Source organism: Mastigoproctus giganteus, chromosome 5 (assembly GCF_048544385.1).
Source record: "Mastigoproctus giganteus isolate SK-2022 chromosome 5, ASM4854438v1, whole genome shotgun sequence".
Taxonomy (NCBI): Eukaryota; Metazoa; Arthropoda; class Arachnida; order Uropygi; family Thelyphonidae; genus Mastigoproctus; species Mastigoproctus giganteus.
In genome coordinates, this window is record NC_143579.1 from 56,530,391 (window position 1) to 56,556,792 (window position 26,402).

The following is a 26,402-nucleotide window of genomic DNA, read 5'->3' on the forward strand; positions in this document are numbered from 1 at the left end:
GCAGTGCCATCTACTGGCAAAAATAGCTTATTTGAAATTCTATCATTAAAAAAATATTTATTTTAGAATGCAGACGTTTCAGTTGTAATAAATTATCATTTATATGATAGAATGATTAACCGGATATTTTACATAGTTACTATTTATATAATAAAGTAATTATTGTAAAATAATAAAATGTTAAAGCATTAACTGGTTTTTCTATATAATAACTAGTTAATGTATTAAATATGTGAATTATTTTTTACGTGATCTGAAACGATCCATAAAAGCCCTGACATAAATGCGTTCTATATTTGGAAACATGGGCGTCGCCAAAACCTTTTTCTAATGGAGGAGGGGTAAGCGAGAAACACAAATTAAAAATGTCAATGTTTTTGGTAGGGGGAAGGAAAGCTGCATCATGCAGACCAACGTCAACCATTAGACAGTATAGTAACGTTGTTTAAAGTCCTGGAGGGGAAAATGTTCCCTACCTCCCTCCTGACAACTACGTTTGGAAATATATTGACAGTGGATTTGGACTGTAACTATCCATAAATTTCCATACAGTTCGTAAAAAAAAAAAGAGCTAAAATTGTACATGTCCGCACAAATACTAAGATTTCTAAGAGTCTCTTAAGAGATCTTCACAATCAATTAACATTGAAACAAATTAAAATATAGATTTTAATCAAACAATTTTTCGAACTTATAGTATATGGAAAATAACTTGCACTAGTCTGTCCAATTATGTGTTTTTACAGTCCGGAAGATTTAAAAAAATTAAACTATCCATGTGTTTCCCACCCCCGCATAGGTACCTTTCGAGACCTTTGAATTCTTCAAGCTGTAACCTACGGAGATACCATACTTCAAATTAACAAATCGCTGGCTAAGAGGAACTTACTTACAATCCAGCCTAAACTTCTTTTCTGCAATGTAGCAACTTGCAAGGTCTTGCATTTGGGGTTGCTGTTCCTCGGATGCAAGATTTACATTAAAAGATAGCTGCCTATTTTCTTTTCTGACCATCCTTGACTTGAAGCCTGTTCAAGTCATCCCGAAGAAGCACTACTTGGCACTGATCATTAACGATTCTCCCAATCCTTACATCAAAATTTGTAAAAATTATCTATCCCTCGTTGATGAAAATGAGAAACAACAGTGGTCCAGGAGCCAATCCTTGCGGCCTACTTCTGACGTTACACCAATCTGAAGCATATCCATTAATACAACTCTCTGCAGTCCATCTCGCTGTAAGCTCCTAATATATTCCAGCTTACACAGAAATCTCTTATGAGGGACTGAATCAAATGCTAAGCTGAAATACAAATAATGAGGAAATTATTTCCTATGTCCAGCTCATAAGTGACTATAAAATATTTTTATTTTATTTATTCAGTTTATTCAAATCGGGACACGGAATCTTGCCCAGGGACAGCAAAAAATGCGAGTGGGATTCAGAGTATATTACATTTAATTTATACATAATTGTTGCACAAAATGATTTTCAATACATCAATTTAAAAATTGCAACGTATAATATAAAGATAACACCCCAGTTTTTGAATATAATGATAAATATAACTGCATTTAGATCGTTAACTTTTTAGAGTCGAAAAAACCAAAGACACTGAGGGCATCAGAGATTCCGTGGTACAGAAGCACACAACTGTCGTGCAAAATTTTCAAGTACATTTAGTATAGTTCAAGTGAAGGACAACCACTTAGCTTGATCACCCCTTAGGAGAACGTTGGTTTATGTCCCAAGAGGCAGCATCTCTGTAGAAGGACGAGACGTGGGTTTGATCCTGGCTGGCTGCGAAGTTTCCGCGTATTTCAGATGACTTTGGGCTCCGTTAACATTTCACCGTTTTACATCAGTAAGGTTCGATTGAGGAGATGGTTAAAATGCTGGTTCTGTAGCTTCTGTCTGAGAAAAGTTTTTCTGGATCGATTTGTAGATCAAAGGCTACCGTGCTGGTGGAAATAAGAAGAAAATGTAGGCTAGATTCTACACGGTGCTATGACAGTTGGTTGCGCAGCTTGCTGCTTTCTTCTTTTTCTACCGATTACGATGACTTTATCAATTTTCAAGGGATTCCTAGCAAGTCCATGTCAGCCAACTCAAAAACAAATATTCCAGACATAGGTGCTGCGTGGAAACATTATTAGGGATTATTACTACTAGGGAACAAAAATACTAAACAAGTTGGTTAAGCATTTAAGTTTTCCCTTTACAAAACCGTGCTCTCTTTCCTCCTTTTTCTATCTAAATGTCCTTGTACTGCACTCTTGATCATTGCCTTCATGATTTTCCCTACCACTGACAGCAGACTGATCGGTCTGAAGTTACCTACTTCGCTCTTAGAACCATTTTTATAGGTTGGCACTTGTATAATCGAAAGGAATCTTGCCAGAGTCTAATGATGCCCTCGTAGTTATTAATCTTAAGGATTCAATGCACTTTCTCCGTGTTCCTCCAATTATCTCTAATTATCATTAAGGAGGCCTTACGAGTAAACCATTAACGTATCCACAATGATACTGGCAAAGGTCCTTGCCCCATCTATGTTCAAATATATTCCATCTCGACAAAATAGATTCCTTCTACCTACTAGGATGGCCACAACGATAAAAATCTCTCCCCAAAAGCTCTATAAAGTCCCTCGAGTCTAGTGTTAACCTGCATGGCCTTGAGCACACAATCCCACCTATTGAGCCTGGGCAGAATTACAAACAAAAATACGTTCTGACCTAACTCGCAGCATTTTTTTCAGCGTGGTCCAATAGGTCGTCAGTTCGTATTCATTTAACTTCCAGATGAATAAAATGCTCTATTTATCTCTCCCTCCTAAAAATCTGACAGCCGTTTGATAACTTCTCTCAGAGCGAGTCTCCTAATAAAACTAAATCCTTTTGAACCAGAGTATTAAGTAACGAGTGAACAGAAATCATGGGATACCTGTCTAGTAACGGGTAGGCCCAACTTTCGCCCGGATAAGGGCAGTCACACGACGAGGTATTGAGTCCACTAGTTCACGAAGGCGTTCCACAGATATTTCCAACCATGCTTGCTGCACCGCTGTCCATAATTCCGTCGCATTCCTGGATAGAGGATCCAAAGCTCGAATGGAACTTTCCGCAGGGTTCCTGTCCGATGAACGAGGAAGCCATTACATGCGGAATGCTCTTCGAACCACGTTCTAGTCGCCACGGCTCTGTGGGGAGGCGCATTGTCCTGCTGGAAGAGTCCCTTGCCGTATGGGTGCACAATGACCATAAAGGAATGTAGATGGTCTGCAAGGATGGACACGTAACCTGGACCGTTCAGAGATGCGTCTAGACGTCCCAACGTGTTCCAGTTGAGCACCCCCTAGACCCTTACCGACCGACAGACATGGCGGGTGCATAGCTTCGTGAAGTTTTCGCCAGATACGCACCCTCCCGTCTGCTCGAAATAACTGGAAAGGGGACTCTTGGACCAGGAGACCCGTCTCCAATCATCCAAGGTCCAGTGCCGATGTTCTTTCGCCCAGTTGGAGCGTAAAGTCCTGTGTCGTGGTGTTAGAAATGGGACTCTGGTGGGTCCCATAAGCTATTGCGGCTAATGATCGCATGATGTTCTTGGTGGAGACGTTTCTGGCACCTCCCTCGTTGAAGTCGACGGTGATTTGTGCCACTGTCGCTCTCCGGGTGGCTGAAACAATGCGAGACAGATGTCGACGGCCACGTTCATCCACCACCTTTCTCCGCCTACGATGAGATGTTATTCCGGAAATGGCATATTCCCGATACACTCTTGATACTGTCGAACGGGGATAGCGCAATTTCTGTACCACTTCCGCGATAGAAAGACCCATCTGTCGGACACCCACTATCATCCCTCTTTAAAAGTCGGTTAAATCACGATGTTTATTCGTATTGACATTGAATTACCCTTGACGTGGATGCAGTTTCCTCTATACCTGCCAAGCGGTGGGTTCGTCCACTAGCAAGAGGGGTGACAGCGTCGCGTTGCCCAGGAATCAGGTAATGCCATGAATTCTGTCCGTTCAGTGTACTTGTATTCTGTTCTGGAAGAAGAATCAAGAGTAAGGGAATCTCTGAGGAAACCCCAGGCATTCACTCGCTTTTCCAGTGACTCAGTTTAATCTACAAAGGCTAGTCTGCTATTTGTTTAAATAAGTGGTGTCTTTTGGTTATTTCTTTCAAAGTAGTGCAATACGAAGACAACTTGCGGTAAAGGTGTTTGTTCTGTCTTCAGTAGTAGATCACTGCAGTTTAAAATCTGGTTACAGACCTTTTTGTCGATCCATAGCTTCTGCAGGACCCTTTTGCAAATCTAAATCTTCCACGGAACCATAATATCTTTAAAAACAGTAATAAGTGTAATAATTAACATCAGATTGAAACCAGTAATACATATATAAAAATTAATTAAAAAATATTACCAGAACATTTAAAAAACCTCAAGTAATGTGGACTTTCTTCTACCTTATTTTCCACACTTACTTCTTTAAAACAAAAATAAATAAATAAACGAAAATAAGAAAGATCCTAAAAGCACCTATCATTAAAAATTGTCAATTCCTCCCTCCCAACCCCATGGATTGGGCCATATAGCTTTTACTATATTAAATATTAATGGAGGTTTCGTATTTTGAAATACTGAAAAGAACTATCGATATCTGCCTAGATGTTTTTATACCACAACATAATATACTCATAAAAATCAATCCTCTTCTATCCACTGGGTAAACAGCTTGATCTTTAGAACACACACGAATTCCTCGAGCATTAAAAGAATTTTGCTTTCATGCACTACAAGACCTCGAAATATTTTTCGATTGATGTTTTGTAGTTGCAAGCGTAGCATTTTGGTTGCTGAGTGTGGTTGCAAATCTATGTTCAGAGAAGCCATCACGAGATGGTGGTCAGATAATGATAACTGTACAGCTAACCTAAGGAATGTTCAACTTTTTTAATGAACAGGTTTTATTCTGATGATGTGACAATAAGTTCTCTCAGGGATCACACGTACAAACTTTTTTCTTCTAGAGAATAATCGATCTTGCAGTTGTCATAGCAACAACGACATGATTCGAGATTGGGGCGCATATTTTGTTTACAGTGAACATAAACCTTGCGCTTATTAGCTATACGATATTAGGGTCTCTGTGTACATCATTCCACAGAGGAAGAGCTTAGTAAAAATACCACGAAAAACATCTTTGAAGGAGGATTATTATAAGTGTAACACTTTGCTGTTTAAATTAGGATGACATTTTTTATGATTAAATCCGATAGTTTTATGTATTCCAACTGGCATAGAAAATTATTTCAAAAGTACGAAACTGTAGTGCACTTCTCAGTGGATATTTCGAATTCAATCTTCCATTTGATAAACAATACGAATACACTCGCACAAAGTTTTGCCTTCAAAATCAAATATTATTCCAATTTGTTCTTTTAATCAGTGCATCAAAAGAATGACTCTCTTTGTGTACTCGCAGAATAATAACGATTCATGGTGAAAAAGGCCGAAAAACGTGAGGACTCAAATACCAGAAAACAGCACCTTTGATGAGGATAAACTATAATAAATATTGTTACTTTAAAAATGGTAAACACTGAAGTCTAAATTGATTAAAATGATGCTGGAATTTGTTGAAAAGAAGAACAAGAAAATAGGAAGTTTTGAAATATGACAAAAATAAAATGACAGATATAAAAACTTTATTAGATCTTAGGGATCCAATACAATAAATGGCATAATTTGTAAGAAATTACAAATTCTAACATCAATTTAGATTCTAATATCTACCGTTTGTAATTTAAGCGTGTCGATCATCTGCTGTGATCTTTCGTTTGACCTTAGACGCAGTTTATCATGATGCTTTCTTCTATCTTCTGGAAGGGTCTCTACAATCAGAATATCGAATTTAATTGGACAGTGAGCGCCCTTGATACCTCACTTTTTTCATTACGATTCACTTGCTTTAATCTGGCTGGCTGCTCTCCATCCTAATGAACGGCTCATACGGTTGGCTACTGGTCCACTCTGTTTTAAAACACCCATATCTTCATGTGCTCACTTCTACTTACATTGCCCGCGCGGATATCACGTGGTTATAATCACTCTCCTTGGTCAACATTTTATTTATTTATTAAATCAGTTTATTTCCCAAGAAACCTTGGGTCACCCTGGGACGGCTCTGTGCCAGAAGGGTGTGAATATTTACAGACTAAGGTGCGAGGAACACATGCACAATAAACAAGAGTACATGCGTGCTCGACCCGAGACATTTACAGGATTAAATATACAATAATATACAAAATATACAGTAATATACAAAAAAAAAAAAACAACAACAGTCTGTCATGTCCAGGAGCAGGGGAGTATTATAAGTTCATTATCTGGTAGCAGTTCTTGAGGATTTCCTTCCTGTAGGGCTTGTCTTCACAGAACCTATCAGGGTGGATCCTAAATTTATTGAAGATCCGAAGACAATTGGCTGGAAACATGTTCCTCAGGGAATCAATGTTTGACAGCATAAGACGCAGAGGGAGACAGGAGTCGGGGTGCTCCCCTCTTGCCCTCCTCGGGCCAGAGATTAATGTGGATACCGATGGAGCATCAATTCGCCTCGTTATAAGCCGTGCAACCGTGAGGACATTTTTTGTCATGATGATATGTCTCCAGGGAGTAGTGCCCAGATTTGCTTGTAGGATAGATCTGGAGATAGTTAGGGGGTGGCCTACCACCCTGTTCATCCATCTAAGCAACCAGTACTCTAAACTGAGATATTTCTGAAGGTATGAGGCAGGGGCAGATGACCAAATTTCTGAAGCATAGAGAGGAATCGGCGTAATACACCTCAGGATGTGCCGAACAAGCAGCGCTGGCTGATGAATACCAACGAGCTCTTGACGCACTGCCCAAAGAGCAGCGTACGTCTTCTGCCTCATCCTGGCAAAGTGAGGCTGAAAAGTGAGTCCAACATCCCAGGTGAGGCCAAGATCAGTATGAGAGGTCACCTTTTGCACCGGTTCCCCATTAACAAAGATATGGATATCATTTTTGACTTTCTTCTTGGTTATCGTCAGTTGCGCTGATTTGGAAGGGCTCAGATGCAGCCCAATTGTGGCAAGATAACTTTCCAAGCTTAATATCTGCCTAGAAGCTTGTTCATTGATATGATGAATCTGATGACTGTGATCTGAGCTCACGTAGAACTTCAGATCGTCGGCATAAGAAACAAAGTTCGGATTCTGAGCAAGGAAAGGCTCCAAAACTGCTGCAAACAGGATAGCTGACAGTACACTTCCTTGTGGAATGCCTCTTGAGACGTCAATAGTTACCTGAAAGTCATTGTGGGTCACAGACAGATGTCTAGGAAGTAAAATAGACTTCAAAATTTGAAGTAAGGTATCTGCCAGGCCGAAGTAGTGTTTCAGAATGGTAAAAAGAGCTGGGAGGTGTATTTTGTCATAAGCCGATTTTATGTCGAGGAATATGATATCAATCTGTGATTTGTTGTTAAGGGTGCGCTGAATTCTGAAGAGGGTATCAAGAAGATTGGTGGTTGTCGATCTCCTTTGTAGAACGGTATGCAGGTACTCGGGCCTGTGTGCAAAGCAATGCTGGGCAATTGTTGGCTGAATTACTTTTTCAAAAATTTTGAGTAAAGAACAACTGATGGATATTGGTCGCAGGTCTTTAGGAGATTTGGGTTGCTTGATCTTTGGAATGGGCTTAACATGGTAGGTTTTCCAAATTGAAGGAACTATTCCAGATTGCAGAATTTGTCGGAAAAGGTGAAGGAGAAGGTCGACTATATATGGGCTGCAAATTTTGATAATAAAGAGTGGGAAACCATCTGGACCTACAGTGGCTTTGTTGGGTAGTTTATTGATGACATCAATTAGGGTCTCTCTAGTTATTTCTATTTCAGACAAGTGTGCCCTAGGTAACCAGTCCTCCTGAGAGAGAGAGAGGAATCAGAGTCAGGAAAATCTGCCTGCAGTAAGTTGAACTGTGCCCATTCCTGGACAAGCTTTCTGTCAATGGCTGGATGATGATGATGTGAAAGGATCCTTCTACCACTCTTCAACCTATTGAGAACAGCTTGGTTAAGGACCTGCCTTTTCTTTTTCAAGAAGCAAGCTCTTTCTTTCTTAAAGATGGAATGGTCTGAGGGAAGTTGAGTTTTCTGCCATTTCCGGTAGGCCTTCTGCTTCTTGATGAAAGCCATCTTAGTTTCCTTATTGAAACCCCGATTCGACCTGTTAACAATCCTGGTGATTCTGGCTGCACCATGTAGTGCAATTAACTTCAGTTGTTCCGACAAGAGCATAACGGCATCCTCCAACGGCTCAGAATAGAGACGCCCCCAGTCAAACCCAATCAAGCGTTGGAGAATGATCTCTGGCTTCAGATATTTGGTAGAGAAGGCTATCCTAGGCAATTCAGCGGAGTACTCGTCAGGTAACCCAAGGGAGTTGATCGGTAAGGATAGTTTACATGCAATTGGCGAGTGATCAGATTGGAATCGAAAGTTGCTAGGTAGGAGTTTGATATCTTGCAAGTTGAGGAAGATTAGGTCCAGCGCTTGACATGCTCTAGTTGGTTGCGTCACTAACCGTGTAAGGTTAAAGGCACTAAGAGTGATCTCAAGGCCCTCAAGTGCATTCCCATGCCTGGGCAGTGGCAAGTTAAAATCACCTGCTACAACAGTTGGAATTTTAGGCACGAAGTTGGTTGCTAACCACGTGAGCAGCTCAGCTCTAGAGTCTTCATTGTGGTCTGGAGGAAGGTAAACCAGGCAGCATTGGATTTGAAGAAGAGGACTCCTCAGCGTCAGGGAGACTGCCTCAAAGTTGTTAGACTGGCTCACTCGTGTCCTTATTGGCTGGAATCGATCGTTGAACAGGATTTCAACACCTCCGCCTCGCCCGTTAATCCTGTGATTCCCAATGAAAGAGACCCAGGTTCGAATCCTTCCGGCAATAGAAACTCTATCTCTGGTGATCCTAGCGTGTTTCATCCTGGATAACTAAAAACTGATCGTAGAATGCACACAATTAACAGACACAATAAAAGGACGCCTCCGTGCCTTAGTTTCCTTGGCACAGATTCCAAATAATAGCGACAACAGCATTTACTGTAGTTGTTTATACTTTACAAAGGAGAAATGCTCAAGCTCGGTTATACTTTAACTTTTATCCACCAGTGGATAAAGTATTGTTCAACGGTTTTATAAATTTTATTTTAAAATAGATTTCATTTTAAGTAAAATAAAAGAGCAAGTCTTGGTAACCAATTATCTAAATAATCAGAAAAAATTATTGAAAATATTTATTTTGAAAAGAAGTCTCCAAATAATACTGGAGATGATTGATAACTGGCAGTCTGGCTCAGGAACTAACAACTTTTAGGGCAAGACATTTCCCAGGATTGCAATTATATAATGTTCAGGATATTCTCAGCAATTTCTGTCTTCATAATCCATGAGCGTTGCTCTGATGCGATCAAGTAAAGTTATACGAGATCTGTTCAAAAAGTAACGTCCTTTTCGAGTTTTTTTTTTTTTTTTTTTGGTCTAGAAAAAAAGAAAAGTTACGTGGAGCCATATTTGGTGAATGTTGGGATTGTCGAATCTGAGCGATTCCGTGTTTGAGAAAAAAAATCTGTAAAGGCGAACGAATGCGACGGCGCATTATTGGTGAAGCAACCATATTCAAGTTCCACTTCAGTGATTTCATGAGCCAGTTAATCTTCAGTCATTTCGTAGCCAAACTTTTCACTTGAGACAGGATTTCATCATATGTTGAAGTTGACGTCAGTCAGGTCGCAAATTCGTTTCCACTGACTCCCTACCCTCTTTGAAAAACTTGTGTATGGTCCATTTCAGAGTCCCAAACGCTAGTTTAAGAAGATCAAATGTTTCGCTTGCGAGCACACTTACTAGCATCCTACTTTTGACGATCTTGGCAAACCATTCCATTCCTAGTACATTCCAATCAATGCCTCCTGTGCTCTTCTGTCAAATGGATGGCAGAGGAATTTTGAAAACTCTTGATGCCAAGATTCTTCAAAATTCCTCTGACATCCTTTCATACCATCAGGACCTAGAGACCCTGATGGTACTTCTCTCTCAAAACCTGTGCTCCTGATCTTACTTCTGTTCTATGTCGCCTTTTTTTTTCTCCTTTTTATTTAAGGCTGTTTTTCCTTCTGCTTGGAAGTTCCTCATATCCAACCAGTTCCTAAAAAGAGGGTGTAAGTCCAACCCATCCAATTATCGTCCCATTACACTTATATCACCTCTTTCCAAAGTAATTGAGAAATCCATTAAACTCCAACTCCTAAACTATCTCGAAACTCCATCTCCATAGATCTATGATCATCAATATGGATTCTGTCAGTGTCGATCCACTGATATTTTGGCTTATGTTACCCATCTGTGGATAAATTCAATGGAAAAGTTTGGTAAAGCTTAAAATCTTGACATTTTAAGGCTTTTGACCACGTTTAGTATAAAGGTCTTTTAAGCAAGCTTCCATCGTACCGATTGCCGAATGTTTTTTGCAATTGAGAATCTAGTTGTTCTCTCTGATCCACCATCACACCGGGTGATGGTGAATGGCTCTCTGTCTTTTAACTTCTTCACTAATGCTGGTGTTCCCCAAGATTCAGTTCTTTCTCACACTCTTTTCTTCTTGTGTATTAATAACCTCCCCTCCACTGACTGAATATCCTACCTTATAGTTTCTAGGAAATCTGTTCTAAAGAAGTGCAAAATCAGGGTAAACTCGTTGTGAAGGTTTACCTCTCTTTTTTAGCAGTTTAACTCTCTTTTTTGAGAACGGAATGGGAACAGATCCGTCTTCCTAATTTATAACTTCAATAAGGCCAAATAGCCAAATTAAAATCCAGAAGGAAAGGAATAACACTACAAAATAAAGGGCATTAATAAAGTATTGCAGAACGTTTTCGGTGAAATTACACTGCAAGGTATGTGCAGTGATGTGAGAACAGTTACTTTTATACATTATTAATTAATTCATAAGTAGCTGAAGCAGTGAGTATTACAGTTTTTTACTAATTATCTTGGTAACAGGATAATCAGTTATTTACATTTCGCTTTTCGTAATCAGAAAAAGAAAAAATTCAATCAATTTAAGGAAAATAATTTGAACGAGTCCGAAATGTAACCAACTGCGTACATTAACTAAGTTGTTATTTATTATAATATTAATAGAATTATTACTTAACATTACATTAATGAAAATTAGTAAACCACTTCTCCTTGCACTGAGGTGCTGAAAAATATAAAATATAAATAATTATCGGTGTCAAACAGATATAATTCTTATTCTATGTACCCTTGATAAATATGCGAATCTTGCGGTAGCATAGTTGGTAGAATCGTTGTTCTCCACGCGCTGGGTGGAAAAGACATGAGTTCGAATCCAGTCGACGACGTGAGGAATTTTTATGGGCCTGAGTTAGTCGGTTTCAGGCGAAGGTAGTATGGTTTTTACTCCCGGAAACTCTGGTTCTTCGTTCCAGCAAACCAACCACAGAACACGCGAAATTTACAGATAATATTATATACTGCTCAATATGGCCCAAGCAAGTCGCTGATGCACTTAAAGCTCTTCATGAACGTACAAACAAACAGCGACAAATATATGAAAAATCCAGAAGAGTCGATGGATTGTGTATGTCTATAAGCCGAACTGTATCTGATATTCTGTGTTGCACGAACTACGTGCTAAAACTGGTCAGTTGGATTATAAAGGATTAGAAATAAGACCTATCACAAAAAAATATCTAAATGGAATGTAATAAGAACCAATATTTTTCTCCTTTGGCTTGTCACATTTATTTTGATGTTTTACAACCTTATTTACTTGTATACAGGGTGTTTAAAAATTCCACGAAACAAATCATCATCCTCTTCTTCTTCAGCCTTTGTCGATCCACTGCAGGATTAAGACATCGTCAACGAGTTCCAGCAACTGCGGTCCTGTACTTTCTGTTTCCAATGTACACCAGCAAATTTCACAATTTCATCGATCCACCTCAACTTGGGCGTTTAGAGTCAAGCGGTATCCATTCCAAAATTCGTTTGGTCCATCTAGGGACAATCTTACTAGTCCTCACTTTTTACCAGCAAGGTTTTCAGGAATTTTTTTCGTGGTTTGGACTGGGACCCATTTGTTTTTGACAAAACCATGAATTCTGGGTCTTGGACAATAATGATTTACCTAAGTAGTGCAGCAGGTCCGGGACAACGAATGCACCTATCAGCAGGATACACGTATGGGTCAACGTGTATGACAAAGCTCCAAGCTGCACACTTTATTAGTTTTCCTCTAAATAAATGTATAGATACGCCGGTGTCTTCATATTAATGGTAGGTAGTGTATACTAAAGATACAAACGTTTTCTTCGATCAGCTAATCCCAGTAAAATCTGCACAAGCCTATTTTTTTTTCTGTATAAACACTACAAGTGATGAATGCCATAATTCCGCAGTACAAACATTATCAAGGAAGTGCACGCAGTTTAAAAGTGTTTAACGTAAAAGTTAAAACACCTATTGGAACAACAACGTAAGATTATGGAGCTGCGTTCGTAGTGAAATATCGCATAGTTTCATTAAGTTTGTATTTATTACTTGATCATTGCCTCATAAAACACAGCATGGGGTAATAGTCTCCGCATTCCAACTTCCACCCTTGCTGCTAATATGGGCTAGAAGTAATCAAATAATACGTTGTTTGACGGGACGAGGAAACCAAATTAAATTTACGCCCGTAAGAGCAGAAGTGTCCACATTACTCTTTGGGAATGCAGTAACATCCCACCAAGTCTTCAACATTGTTAGCAGAAAATCGTAGGAAGGATGAATTGAAAGCGAACAACTGTTTCTGACACATTGTGATACAATTAATGATGCACGCTGTTGTGTGGTTCGTTTTAACTAAGTCCGCTATGAAATTATTCCAGTTTCGGTCTTATTATATTGCATTTAAGGCTTTGATTAGCATACAAAACACGCCTTCTATAACCATTAATAGTTATATAGAATGTCTTTTAATAGTGTTTGAAATTCGCCAAGGATCACAACAAATCATTTAGGCTTAATAAATATTTTTTCGAATAATATTTTATATAAAAATTAAAAGTTTTTTTGTATTTATAATATATTTAATTATATTTTGGAAAAAGCATTACACACCGTGTAATTTTTTATATGATTTCCTAAAAATTTTAAAGAAACATTCTGCAAATTGGCGGTTTTTTTTGAATTTTACATCAAAAAACGGAAATATTGGCTAACTTACAGCAAAAATGGTTAATTTAGGCAAGTTTGGATTGTTAAAAAATGTTCAGTTGATTCAGCATTTTCTATGTGTTGACGCATTTCTGTTTCTGTTTCAAAAGAAGTTATAGGCAAGCTAATGCACCATTTTGTTTATTTAATTTATAGAAAATACAGAATAAATATTGGACGATCACAATACAAATACTGGAAGCAGCATTGGAATTAGCGATCTTTATTTCTTAGGCAAATACGTTACCCACTGAACCAATCTGATGATAAGGATTAACATTTTGGCTTAATGCTGGTGATTGTTCTTTCTATGGATATTATAGGGGTAGTAATAGCCATACAGTGCAAGGAAGCCACAGGCTTTTGCTGCACTGAAAAGAAATCCGAGTAGATAAGAAAATACAAATTATTTACTTTCCTACTCACGTACGTAGCTATCCAGTTGACCTTTGAATTTATTCAAACTGTCAGCCTCAACTACCTGCAAAGGCAACCTGTTCCAGCAACTAACGTCGCTAGCTAAAAGAAAACTATCTATAATCTAGTCTAAACCCCTTCCCTATAGCTTGAATTTATGCCCCCAATTCTGGAATTCTCTACAACAGTGAAATTCAGCCTTCATTTCTTTTTTCAGATGAGGTTGCCATGCCCTGGATACAGTATTTCAAATGCAGTCTTACAATTTCCTTCTACGGTGGGACTATGACCTCCATATCCCTACAGGATAATGATCGATAAATCATCAATAGGACACCATGGGCTTTCCTGGCTGCCTGTTTACACTGCTCAGAAAACTTTATCTCCCCGTATTAACTCCCAGACCCCTTTCTTCCTCTACTGTTTTTAATTCAGCACCATCAAGTGTATAATTTATTTAGTGGTTGTTATTCTCCAACTGTAAGACCTTGAAGTTTGCTGCATTAAAACATAGCTACCACTTTTCTGACCATTCTTGCTGCCCTTTCAAGTCATCTTGAAGACGTGCTGCTGGTACTGATCCATTAAATACTCTACCAATCTTTACGTCGTCGGCAAATTTTAACATCAAGCCTTCTGTCCCATTGTTGATGTCGTTTATGAAAATCAGAAGCAACAGTGGTCCAAGAACCGACTCTTGGGGGACCTACTTCTGATTTTACACCAATCTGAAGAATATCCATTAATCACAACCCCCTGACTTCTGCCCCGCAGCCATCCAGTAATCCATCTTATAATTTTTCCAGTAATCCCAACATGTTCCAGCTTATACAATAACCTCTCATAAGGGACTGAGTCAAATGTCTTGCTAAAATCCAAATAAACTATGTCGAAATTGTTCCATACACCCAGCTCATGAGTAAATGTGTCAAAATATCTTATTAAGTTAGTTAAACATGATTTCCCCTTAATAAAACCATGTTGTGGGTTATTAAAAATGCCATTTTTATTTAAATGTCCCTGGATTACACTCTTAATCATTGCCTCTAAGATTTGTCCTACAATTGAAATCAGACTAACCATTCTATAATTACCGACTTCGCTCTTAAAACAGCCTTTTATGTAGTTGTGATACGCTTGCATTTCTCCAATCCAAAGGAATCTCTCCCGGGTTCAAAATTGCCGTTATAATTAACCTCAATGTTTCAATACACTCCCTGTTGGCTTCCCTCAAAATTACTGGGATATGCCACACCTAGCCTTGCCTTTATGCTCAAAAGTTTTTCTAATAAATAGTCATCTCTAATTTCAAAATCACTAATTCCATATGGCTCAGCCTCTTCTCAGCATGAAGGGTCTTTCTTCATTTAATTCATCCGCAATATCAGCTGGGTTGTCTAAATCAGCATTAGAAATTAGGGGGTTCCACCTGTAACTTTCACATTGAAAAGTAGATCTTTAGAACTCACGCAATTTATAAAACATAAAACAGAACTCATTACATTTGCTTTACTGGTTTTTCTACTAAATGTATCGAAGTCATACTATGAAGTCCCTCCACTATGAGCTGCCTTGGTATTGTACTAATCTAAATGAAAAAGTACCGCTCCAAGAGAGTCTACGTTTCTATTTGGTTAAAGTGTGTGCCATTATCTACACCAGGGTTTCGACCCTATATCGTGTCTCACAGGAGGGTAAGTAGGCACTGTGAAGACCCGAACAACCCAGTGATGAAAAGAAATGCCTAAAAGTTTGCTTTATTCGTTTTTCAAAGTAATTTCTAACTAATTTAAAAACAAGATAACACGCCACCTTATAAGAGATTTTTTTATTTTCCAAATGCATATTTGAAGCTTCATTTTGAAGCCCCCATCCATTTAATTAACTGCCAGTGTGGAGAATATTTCATGGCTAACAACCCTACAGTTTTTGTGTGTAGACCAGTTACTTATGAAATGGACTATATATATGCGAGCAGGATTTATATATATATAAAGATCAGGAGGCATCTCTCTCTCTCTCTCTCACTCTGGAGCAACTTCACGTTGGTATTCTCCTTGTGCTCTGTATGCAAATGACAATATTTGAAAAGAGGGAAAAAAAAAGAACATTGATGCTCACTGTCAGCACCCGGATAGAATACTGAAGAGAAGCTACACTTCCATTCCCTTAACTAGGAATGCAGCAGTAGCAGCGGAATTCTCACGTGCAACGATGCAGCCCATACGTGTTGGCTTACGTCGACATACTACAAAGGACGGCTGTACATCATCTTTCAGGCGTGAAGGAAGGTCGACGTCCGATCGCGGAAAACCACAGAATTACGGTGTTTGGTTAAAATAGAATCTACAGCGATAGATCGCATGTAAAATAGTGTTTGTGTTTATCCAGCGCAATCAGAAATAAAGAAAATACATTTGCCCATCGTGTCCTCCAGAAGAATTTTTTCAATATTAAAAACACTATCGCGTGTGAGAGAATTTTTGTTTTTAACTAAATCAACGTTTCGTTTATTTTGTAGAACGCGTCATCAGCGGGTTGATCTTTAAAAATGCAGCGACCATATTTTTAAATTAATAAATAGTGCTAAAATAGCGTATTATACTAAGCCTATTAACTCCCCGCAAGGTGTAGAACGATCAAGTAACTCTGAAATAAGACAAACGTTTCGAAAACGTAGAGAAATCATGCCATCTTGTATAACTAGTGTATAGCGTAACTACCCCCTCACTTACAATCACACTGCCAGTAGATTGCAGCTGTCAAATGGGCAGAAATCTATCTTATCAAGGACCGATTCTCTTAGCTTTAAAATCCAGTAGTACCTGCCGCCGTCCAAGAGTGAGAACGCTCCGCTACCGCCAATGACACACCTGTAACCTGTTCTTTGCAAGGTGTACTGGGAAAACAAACTAATCAATAGACATCCAGGTCAGGAGGAAACTGAAAATCACAGCCTAGGGAGGTAGGGCAGAGTCTACCTTTAGCAAGTACCTATTTTCAAATAATATTTATGTTTTCAAGGATTATATTTAGTTTTCTCGTGAGAAAGATGATGCTGTAGATATTTAATCCATATCTAGGTCAATAATAATTCATTTACTTCCTATATGCACAGTTAAATGAGACTTAGTCCCAAAAATGATGTGCATTAACTAGCAGAGATTAGTTTTGGATGCACAAATAAACATTGGGTTCCTTCTACACTTATAATTAAACAGAGGTTTAATTTTCAGATTTTCAACCAAATTGTGGCATTCTTATAAAATTTTAATTTTAAGGAAGTAATGGAATCATATTTCGCATATTACACTTGCATTTAGCATTAAAGATGGCTTCCTAAAACAAATAGGATTCTTACAACTTCCGTTTTTACAACGGAAGTGGTAAACCACTTCCGTTGTAAAAACGTAAACCACTTCCGCAAACCACTTCCGGTTCCGTTTGATGCATTTTAAGATAAGATATCGAAGACTTGCAATGGTGTACAGATTTTAAAGATAAATTTTTTATTTATTTTTTAATAATAAAACCACTTTTAACTTTAGTAACAATATTTATAACTTAAATATCGAATAGTTAAAATTGTATAATTTCTACTAATAAGAATAATCGTAATAATAACAGTGGTAATAATTCTGCCGCTAGGAGGACATCGACACAGGTCGAGGTGCGAAGTCACCATTGTTGATAGTTAGCTGAAATTTGTTACCGTGAGCTTTCTCTCTCTCTCTCTCTCTCTCTCTCTCTCTCTCTCTTGTAGAGGTAAAACAGTAACCGTAGCAACAGCGTAGCCATGGCGAAGTCTCAACCAAATTGCAGACATGGGGAATAACTTTAGAAACTAGAGACAAGAGGTAGAATTATAAAAGCACATTTTAAAAACAGACTTCCATCGTGCTTTTGTCCCTTAAAGAGTTAAATGATCATCGCAAAATATGAGGTTGCAAAACCGTTACGTGGTGAAATGATTTAAATTAGAAAAGAAGGCTTTTATTAACGTTTAATCCATTCGTTTATCTTTGCAGTCGTTTATAAACATGCCATGCATACGTGTGATCTAATCACTACTCATTACCTCCAGAGCAAGTGTTAGTAGAGTGGAAAAGAACATCCGTGTTGTTACTTCCCTCCCCCTAAATTCACGCGTCTTCCTCGGAGCACGGGGCGTTTTAACATAAACTGTTCTCTGAAGCTATAACCACTACGACGATGCCTATCATGCGGATCGATTCTTTCTGACTCTTCGTGTTCTTGCAGTCAATCTAAAAGGAACTCCCGTTGTCCGACTTCTCTTTTGTTCACCTCTCTAAGGCTGCCACAACTTCTGTGTGGGAGCCAAAGCTCCGAGTATTTAATTCCTGAAGAATAAGAGGAATGAAGGGTGAGAAAAGAAGGGAGGATGGAAATTGCAGGAAGAAACTGAGATGGAGATTATAGCGATTTAGACGGAACATTGGATGAACGACAACCAAAATGACTCAGTGGTGCTCATTTCTACAGCTAAGGGGTAGTTAGATGGCGGGTTGCTTTCTCTGGGCTCACGAGTAGTTTAAACTCATCCCTTCCCCCTACTTGTACTTTCACGTGGCTCTAGAATTCCATTCTCATATTTATACGATCTATATAAACATTAAAGAAATTATCTAGTGACGTTCCGGTAGTCGTTTATAATCTTTCTTCAGAGTTAATGTTTAAAGAAAAATAATTATGCATGTTATCTTGAGAAAAAGCGAAAGATTCTGAGAATAAATTTTTGGTAATAAGATAAGTGAAAGAAAATGAAAACCTGCTAAATATACACATCCGTGGCAAAAATTCTGGTATCCGATAATAATTTATCGGCAATTCTGATATCCTTTAACAATTTATTGATGCTTGTATGGATGGATACTTCGAAAACTGAACTGGTCACCAGTGGACTTCAATGTTGTGCAGGAATGAGAGTCTCTCCTAACAGTGGGTGGATTTTGAGTCCATTTATGGAATATTTAAGAATGGAGTTCCTAATACCGAGAGAATAGTTATATGAAACTTCTGACTTGAGCTGCACGGTCCATGTCTAATGAACTGAACGATGAAGAGGTGTCCGTTGGACAATTTGTTCTATTTTAGTCACTGACTCAATATTTCGATGGATCTGTTATATAGGTCCGAAGTGTTGTAGGGAAACAATATTCTTCAGGCAGGTTATTCAATTTGGCAAATAGGGGAGGAAACTGTTGTCTTGGGTATATCTTATCCATGCTGTTTTGATGATATTTTAAATAAGAAGGGCATCAATGAAATTGATGATCATTTGGGCTACTGCATGGATGTTGTTTGCTGCTTGGCATAGTCTACATGGGGAAAGCATAAGAGCATACCTGGAAATGGTGAACGGTTTCCCAGCCAGCCACCTTTGTGAATCTTAATCGGTATTTATGCACACATTTCGTGAACAGTGTACTTCTTCATATGTAAACGTCGCGGAAAAGGTATATGATACTTTTGGCAGGGAAGTGTATTTCGGTCTATTATGAATTAATTTGTATAATTATCAATAAGATTTAATATGGGAAACAAAGAAATTAAGTTGTGATTTTCGCCAACCTTTCACAGGGCAGAGGTTACCTTGGGTTTCCACCTGTGGAGCGATCCATATATTAATCTAAATAATGAAAACCACATCCCGGTTAGAGACGATGTCCACTACTCTTTACTCTTCTGCTGGTAAGATTGTTGAACGGTGGTATATTGTTAAATATCCTCAACAAATGGGTGATTCCCCAGAGAGTTCCATTTTAACCAATGTCCTAAATGATAAGGAAGTGAAATCATCACTAGAGGCAGCTACAAAGCAATTATCCGAAAAGAACTTGGAAAGAGGGCCTTACCTGAGAAAGTAGAGGATGTGAGCAACAACATGAGACAGCAAGCTGTCAAACCCACTGAACTCTTGAACCATGAAACCAGTTTATCACACGAGGCTCCAAATGATCACAAAGGAAGCAACTGCAGATCGTTACGACAGCTAAAACCCACAATCAGACCAATGAGGAGTCCTCCAGATACACCCCTTAAATGGTAAAACCATCCTTTCACAGGGGAGAGATTATCTTGGGTTTCCACGTCTGGAGTGATCCATATATTAATCTAAATAATGAAAATCGCGTCCCGATTAGAGATGAAGTCCACTAATCTTTACTCTTCTGCTGGTAAGATTGTTGAACGGTGGTATCCCTCTCCCACTTGGACCTAACGGCCCAGTACAATATATAACATAAAGACAGTTCAAACAGTCCAAAAATTTAGTTTTAAGGCTCACGCTTAACATGAACGTGGAAAACATTATTGCTCTTTTCATTAATGAGCATGGGTCATTAATGAAATGGGATGTTTGGCATGGGTTGATGTTGGAAGGTTAAAAATGCGATATCACTCTTACTCATCGTTCCTCATCATCTTCTCCTCACCTCCGACAAAAGGTGTCATTTTCTTGATGTTAAGATTTGGCCTCCTGGAGCTTTGGCCGAACCATTCATAGTCAGTGAACAGCCTGTGACAAATGAGCTATCTAGAAGGCTCCATTGAGAATAGCAATCAAAAGATCCGGATTGACAGGAATTGCTCTTCACTTTTCTCTTCCAAAATGTCCGTAGTGTGGTTAGCAAACTCAGTCCCTTAGAAACTACGCTCTTAGCGGAGGACTATGATTTTATATGCCTAACTGAAACTTGGCTCTCAAAGGACAGGCACCTTGATCCTTTTATGTTGTGTTTGAAAAGGCCAACATTCTCATTCAAATTTGTTTAGTTTACATATCACCCTACTCCACTGAAGAGGATATGATAGGATTAACTACGTTGATGGCGAGCAGTCTGAAACATAACTGCTCTACGCTGTTTTAAGTTTCAACTTGTCCTTGCCTAAATGTCTAGGGCCTAGCTAAAGTTCTTCTACGTATAGCTTAAGTCAGCTCAGAACGCCTCCTTTTAGAGGCGGCCAGTAACTTGAGCTAATCTTCTACAACCTTCAGGAGGATAAAATTAAGGCCCACTATTAATAAGTTTCAGTCATATCATTTGCAGTTTGCAGGCGTTTTTCACTGGGTAACAAATGTTAGAACAGAAGGCACTTCTCGAAATGGTGTAAAGGGTAGTGGAATATTTTTTTCTATTAAATTCATAAAACCGGTCATAATTCTTAGGTACCTAATCAGCTGTGTCTAGGAAGGGATGAAAACAAAATCTGTAGAAGAAGCCTCGCACTGCCTTGCAAAAAAACTAAGATAGGTCGCTATCAATAGAGCAGCCACGTTTGTCCTAATCTCATCCCGCACTTCGGTATGGTTCAATACTAATGTATTGAACTACTAATGTATTGAACCACCCTCCTAAAATTATTTGAAAAAGGAATACAATCCAATCTTGCGCAGCACTGTTTCTAGTACAGGTTCCTCCTACTTGTACACAGTTTTCAGGGGCAGATCGATCACCACCAACTTGCTGGATACCTTGCTACGAGTCCAACATGCGCTCAACAGTAAAGCGCAGTTGGACATTCTGTTCCTGGATATAAAAGCTGCTTATGATAATTTGACAGTACCTACTCTGCTACATATTCTCAGAAGATATTTTAACATAGACCTAGTCGTAATGACCGTCATTAAGGCGTTAAGGCGGTCATTAGGACTAGGCCACTCTTAGTCACCCATAAAAATCTTCACGCATCATACACAATAACTAGAGTGTACCCTAGGGAGAGGATCCTGTCTGTGACCCTATTTGCGGCTGCGCTGGAACCTTTTTTGGCAATATTTACGAACTTCGCTTCTTACGCAGAGAAGAGGTTTGAGGTTATGAAATTTTTCATAACCTCAAAAGATGCTGAGCAAATTCCATACTTAGAGGAAAGGACGAATCATCAAATAGATGCTTCAAAATTACTTAATGTCATTTGGTTTTCATTCCAGTTTTTTTTTTTTTTTTTTTTTTTGCTTGCTCAGTGGGATAGCCATATCTCCAGTACTCACGATGGCAAGTCATCGTGGTTTAGATGATTCCTTGAGATGGCGGGCCATTGGACGGTTTGAAGGCGGGCAGTTGAAGGCAGAGGTGGCATGTTGGCTTAATGTGTCAAGCAGTGTCGTCTTGACACTATGGAAGCAGTTTCAAGAGACAGGAACCATTACAAGGAGAGCTGGTCAAGGTGGCTCCAGGGCTACATCAACCAGAACAGACTCTAAAAGACTTTAATCTGGCTCTAACAGCAAGACGGAACCCTATGGTGTCCTGTCATCAACTGTATTTTGAGGTTGCTCTTTAAAAAATTCTTTAAATTTCATAAACTGTTTAAATTTCGCTTATCTCCTACGGAACTCTGTCATTGCACGATGTGGAAGATTGGCAGCATGTTTTGTACTCATGTCCCTCATGCAATGAATTTCTAGTTTGTTGTTTGTTATTTGGTTTTTAGGAGCATTAGCAACTAAGGCCATATTGCTCCGGGATATGCGGTGGTCATTCCCTGACCTTTCCGCATCCTCCATATTTGGTGGTGACGGGCTCGAACCCCGGTTTAATCAAGAAGCGTGTGCTACGCACTGCTGCTCCTTCCCACCTGGCTACGGAGGCGCGCAATAATTTCTAGTAATTTTGCAGAATGCAATTCTTAACTTTTCACCAGGATCGGAACCTAATTTTGTATCAAATGCCACCAGTTATCACGCCCTTCAGGATTTTTCTAAGGCAGGCTTCAATAAAAGGCTTGCAATTTTTTCTGCAATTACTGAGTCTGCGAATGTTTCAAATTCAGCTCAAGGTCAAGGATCTTCACCTTCACTCCATTGACGTCCTATGATATACTTATCTTCTAACTAATAGAATAATACAATATAATAGACGGTGAAAACCACTTTGACCTCATGGTGTCTTAAACAAGGTCTTCGACATCTTTCACACTCTGGAATACGCTGGGTTATGTTCAAGACTTATCACCTTTTGTACCATGACGTCCTTTCCTCCAGTCAACTTTTAATTAAATTAAATCTAAACAAGATACACAATTTTAATAACTGTGTTGTATATTATAATGATCTTCGATCTCATTTTTACAACTCTACAAGTGTTCGACCTACAACTCAATTTTACGATGTAAATTCTAGTGCTCCTCAAATTGCTCGGCTGGCTGTTAACTGACTGTGACTCTGTTATTGGTGATTGGCTGATTGTGACTTTGTTACTGCTGACTGTAGAACTTGCTAGGTGTCACATTTAGCCTAAATTGTTAATAAGATTTGTACCTGCTTCTGGGCCAAAATGTTTTTGTAATGATGTATAATAGTACTGTTTAATAGTACTGGCTTAGGTATAATTTTGATTTTGGTTGGAGATTGTGTTGTCCTTGATTTATTTTCTTTGATTTTTGTATATAACCTTTAATATTTGATGTTTATGTTAATTTTTGAAATTTAATGAGATTCGTGTTTTGTTTAATTTGAAACCTCAAAGTTTTGTTTGATTGCCTCATGGTATAGAGGTTAATCTTGTGTACAGTGTTTATAATTTTGATATACTGTAGTTGTTAATATTCTCTCTCCTTTAATAACTCAAACTCACCGCAGATACATGTAGACATGTTTGAGTTAATGGGATGTATGTATGTATATGTGTAAGGAGGCACCTGGAACGTTAGTTCAACTCCGCCTCGTTTCACTGAGAAGGTACAGGACTCTGTACCTTCACATTATTCCACCCCACATGGAGCCCTGAACAAATGTGGTACAGTTCTGTTCTCTGATGAGTACCATTTTAGCCTATAAACAAATTATAGATGATATTTCATCTGATGACAACGAGGAATGCGGTACCATCCCTCCAACATCACAGAAAGGGACAATAGAGGCCGTGTTCCCGTGTGGGGTGGAATAATGATCAATGGCCGCGCTCCTCTTCATGTTTTTGATAGGGGTTTTATTCAAGACAATGCTACTGCACATAGAGCTCAAGTGGTGGAGGAAAACCTTGAAACTGAAGATGGAGACATGTATAGTATCTTATATAGGACGGCACCTGAACGAAAGTTCAACTCCGCTTTGTACACTGTGATGAGTACAGAGGTCTGTACAAGGTCAGAAATGTGTGTAATGTTATGTTTGTGCAATGTGCGTTTAGCTGTTTCTGGCCGTTTTTTCACCATACAGGCGATCTCCTGGAGAGCCAGTCCAGTGTCTGCATGAGGATGCAGGCCATAACTACTCATGTTCTTTGGCCAACCTCAGCAGTCACGCGCTGAATGTCCAAAGCGAGTTTGGAACCATTCAAAAGAACACACACACACACACACACACACACACACACACACACACACACACACACACACACACACACACACACACACACACACACACACACACACACACACACAAGACGAAAAAATAAAGAATAAAATAGCATAAAGTTAAAAAAAAGTCTTTATCCATATCTTTGTTCACGTCTTTACCAAGTGCTGCCCAAAATAGCCCACAAAGAGAAAAGGTCATCATTCAAACAGCGGTAGTAAAGTCATTCAAAAACATGATCAGCAAAGGCATCAACAAGTTCTAGATATAAATCTATTAATCTGGAGTGGTATCAGAATTGAAACTGAAGATATCCGACGACTTCTGTGGCCAGCACGATCACCAGACTTAAATCCGATGGAACATGTGTGGGACGCCCTTGGGCGTCGCATTGTACGCCGATAGCCAACTCCTCGGTTACTTGGCGAGGTATGGTCTGTGCTGGTGGAATAATGGATTTGTTGCCACATAATCTTATATACACCCTTATATCGAGCAGGGTTAACCTCTATCAGGCCTATTTAGCCGTTGGAGGGGATCATATGCCGTACTGATGTCGTGTAACAATATTTTCGAGCATCTTTTATCGACTTCTGTAATGTGACCTGTTTGGTAATTCTTATACAACCCTATAAATTTCCCTTATTGGCATCTTTCATATTGTAGATTATACTTCATAACTGGGTTGGCATGATTGCAACACCAGGGTACTTACCCACCCACCGATGATAGGCCAACAAGCCTTGAAATGGTACACTAACAGGATACCTGCCCACCCACCTTATGAGAAACCAACAAAAGTTTTCTCCCCACTGTTTTGATCATCGCTTTTTAAACTTAATAGAAATTTTGGAAGGTCTCTTCTCTATAGATGAGCGCCCACATAACATACCTGTGCTTTGCCAACATCTAACGATCGAAAGCAATATTACCTATGATTCAAGTTCTCCTCTTTTTGTGCAGAATTGATTATAGCGTTAATCTCTGGCAATTAAAGGTTAGAAACCATTTTGATTATATCTCCCCTTTTAATTAAAAAAGATGTGGATTATAGTCAGAGAAAGGAAAAACGAAGCCTAAGTAGTATCTTCTAGGACCTAACAGTGACGTAATCAGAAAAAGTGGGTATACGCAAGTGGTAGTCTCTGTTGATTCCAACAGGCTTTTTCTCTGAGTTGCTTTAAAGAAAAAAAAAAAAAAAAAAGCTTGATGAATCGTTCAATAAACTTAAGTGAAAAAGAAGAAAGATGAATTTTCTAAACGCTTTAACTGTTTCCTTCTGCCAAGGACACCCAAACGAGTGTCCTTGGCAAATAAAAGCTGCAATTCGTCTGTTAATCACTACGCTATCTTACCTCCCGACATGTTATACTGAGGGATATTAAGAGAGATGTTTTTTCTCGCTGATGGCAGACCAGATTCTTGAAAAGCATTTACCACTCCAGAACGGTGCTGTTCACGGACAATTAACCGTGTGGACTGTCCATTGCAAGATAATGTCTTTATTAGTCCGCTGCTTCTGCTACTACCACCGTTGCTGCTTCTGGGGGCTATTTTTTTCGTTAAATCTCTTACACTTCCGTGATTACAACCGCCATCCCCCTACAATTATGTTTTGATATGATTGATGAAATGTAGACCACATGACTGACCAACCTATAAAACTGAATTCGATATCCCGATAGTTCTACAAAAATATATCCAATACAAGATCTGTTAGACGTCTTTTAAAATGCACCCCGTGGGTGTGAGTCGGTTGTTAAAATACCGCGAACGAGTGACATTCAACTAATTTATTTCTTAACTCAAAATTTTACTTTATTTTAAAAATTTGAAAAGAATATCTCATTTGGAGACCTTGAAAGAAGCAGTCAGAAGTCAATGAGGAAATAGTTCCAAGACAATTTAGATATTGCATTAATTTATAAACTTAGTTACCAAGAAAATTTTTCTGTCTTGTCATCGGGGAGGGTGGATGGAACAGAGTAATATGCAATGGTCATGACTGCATGGTCAACAGAGCGTCACATATAATATACCTAATTGTTCAGTAGACATTTCTTTTTCTTTTTCTTTTTTTGGAAAATCAAAGAGAAACGAAGTGAACAGGATGAAACCGAGAATTACAATTTCATGGTTGAGTAAAAGATTTTCATTAGTAGCAAGGCAATAGAGTTAATGGTCATAAATTATTCACCTGGGGAAGAAAAGAGAAATATTTGCAACTATCATGCAATAAGAATGGTCGAAAAGGGGCCGAATTACAATTGTTCCCTTGGAATCAGAATAAGCTTTTGTAATCCACATGGGTGTGTCTTGTGTGATGATTT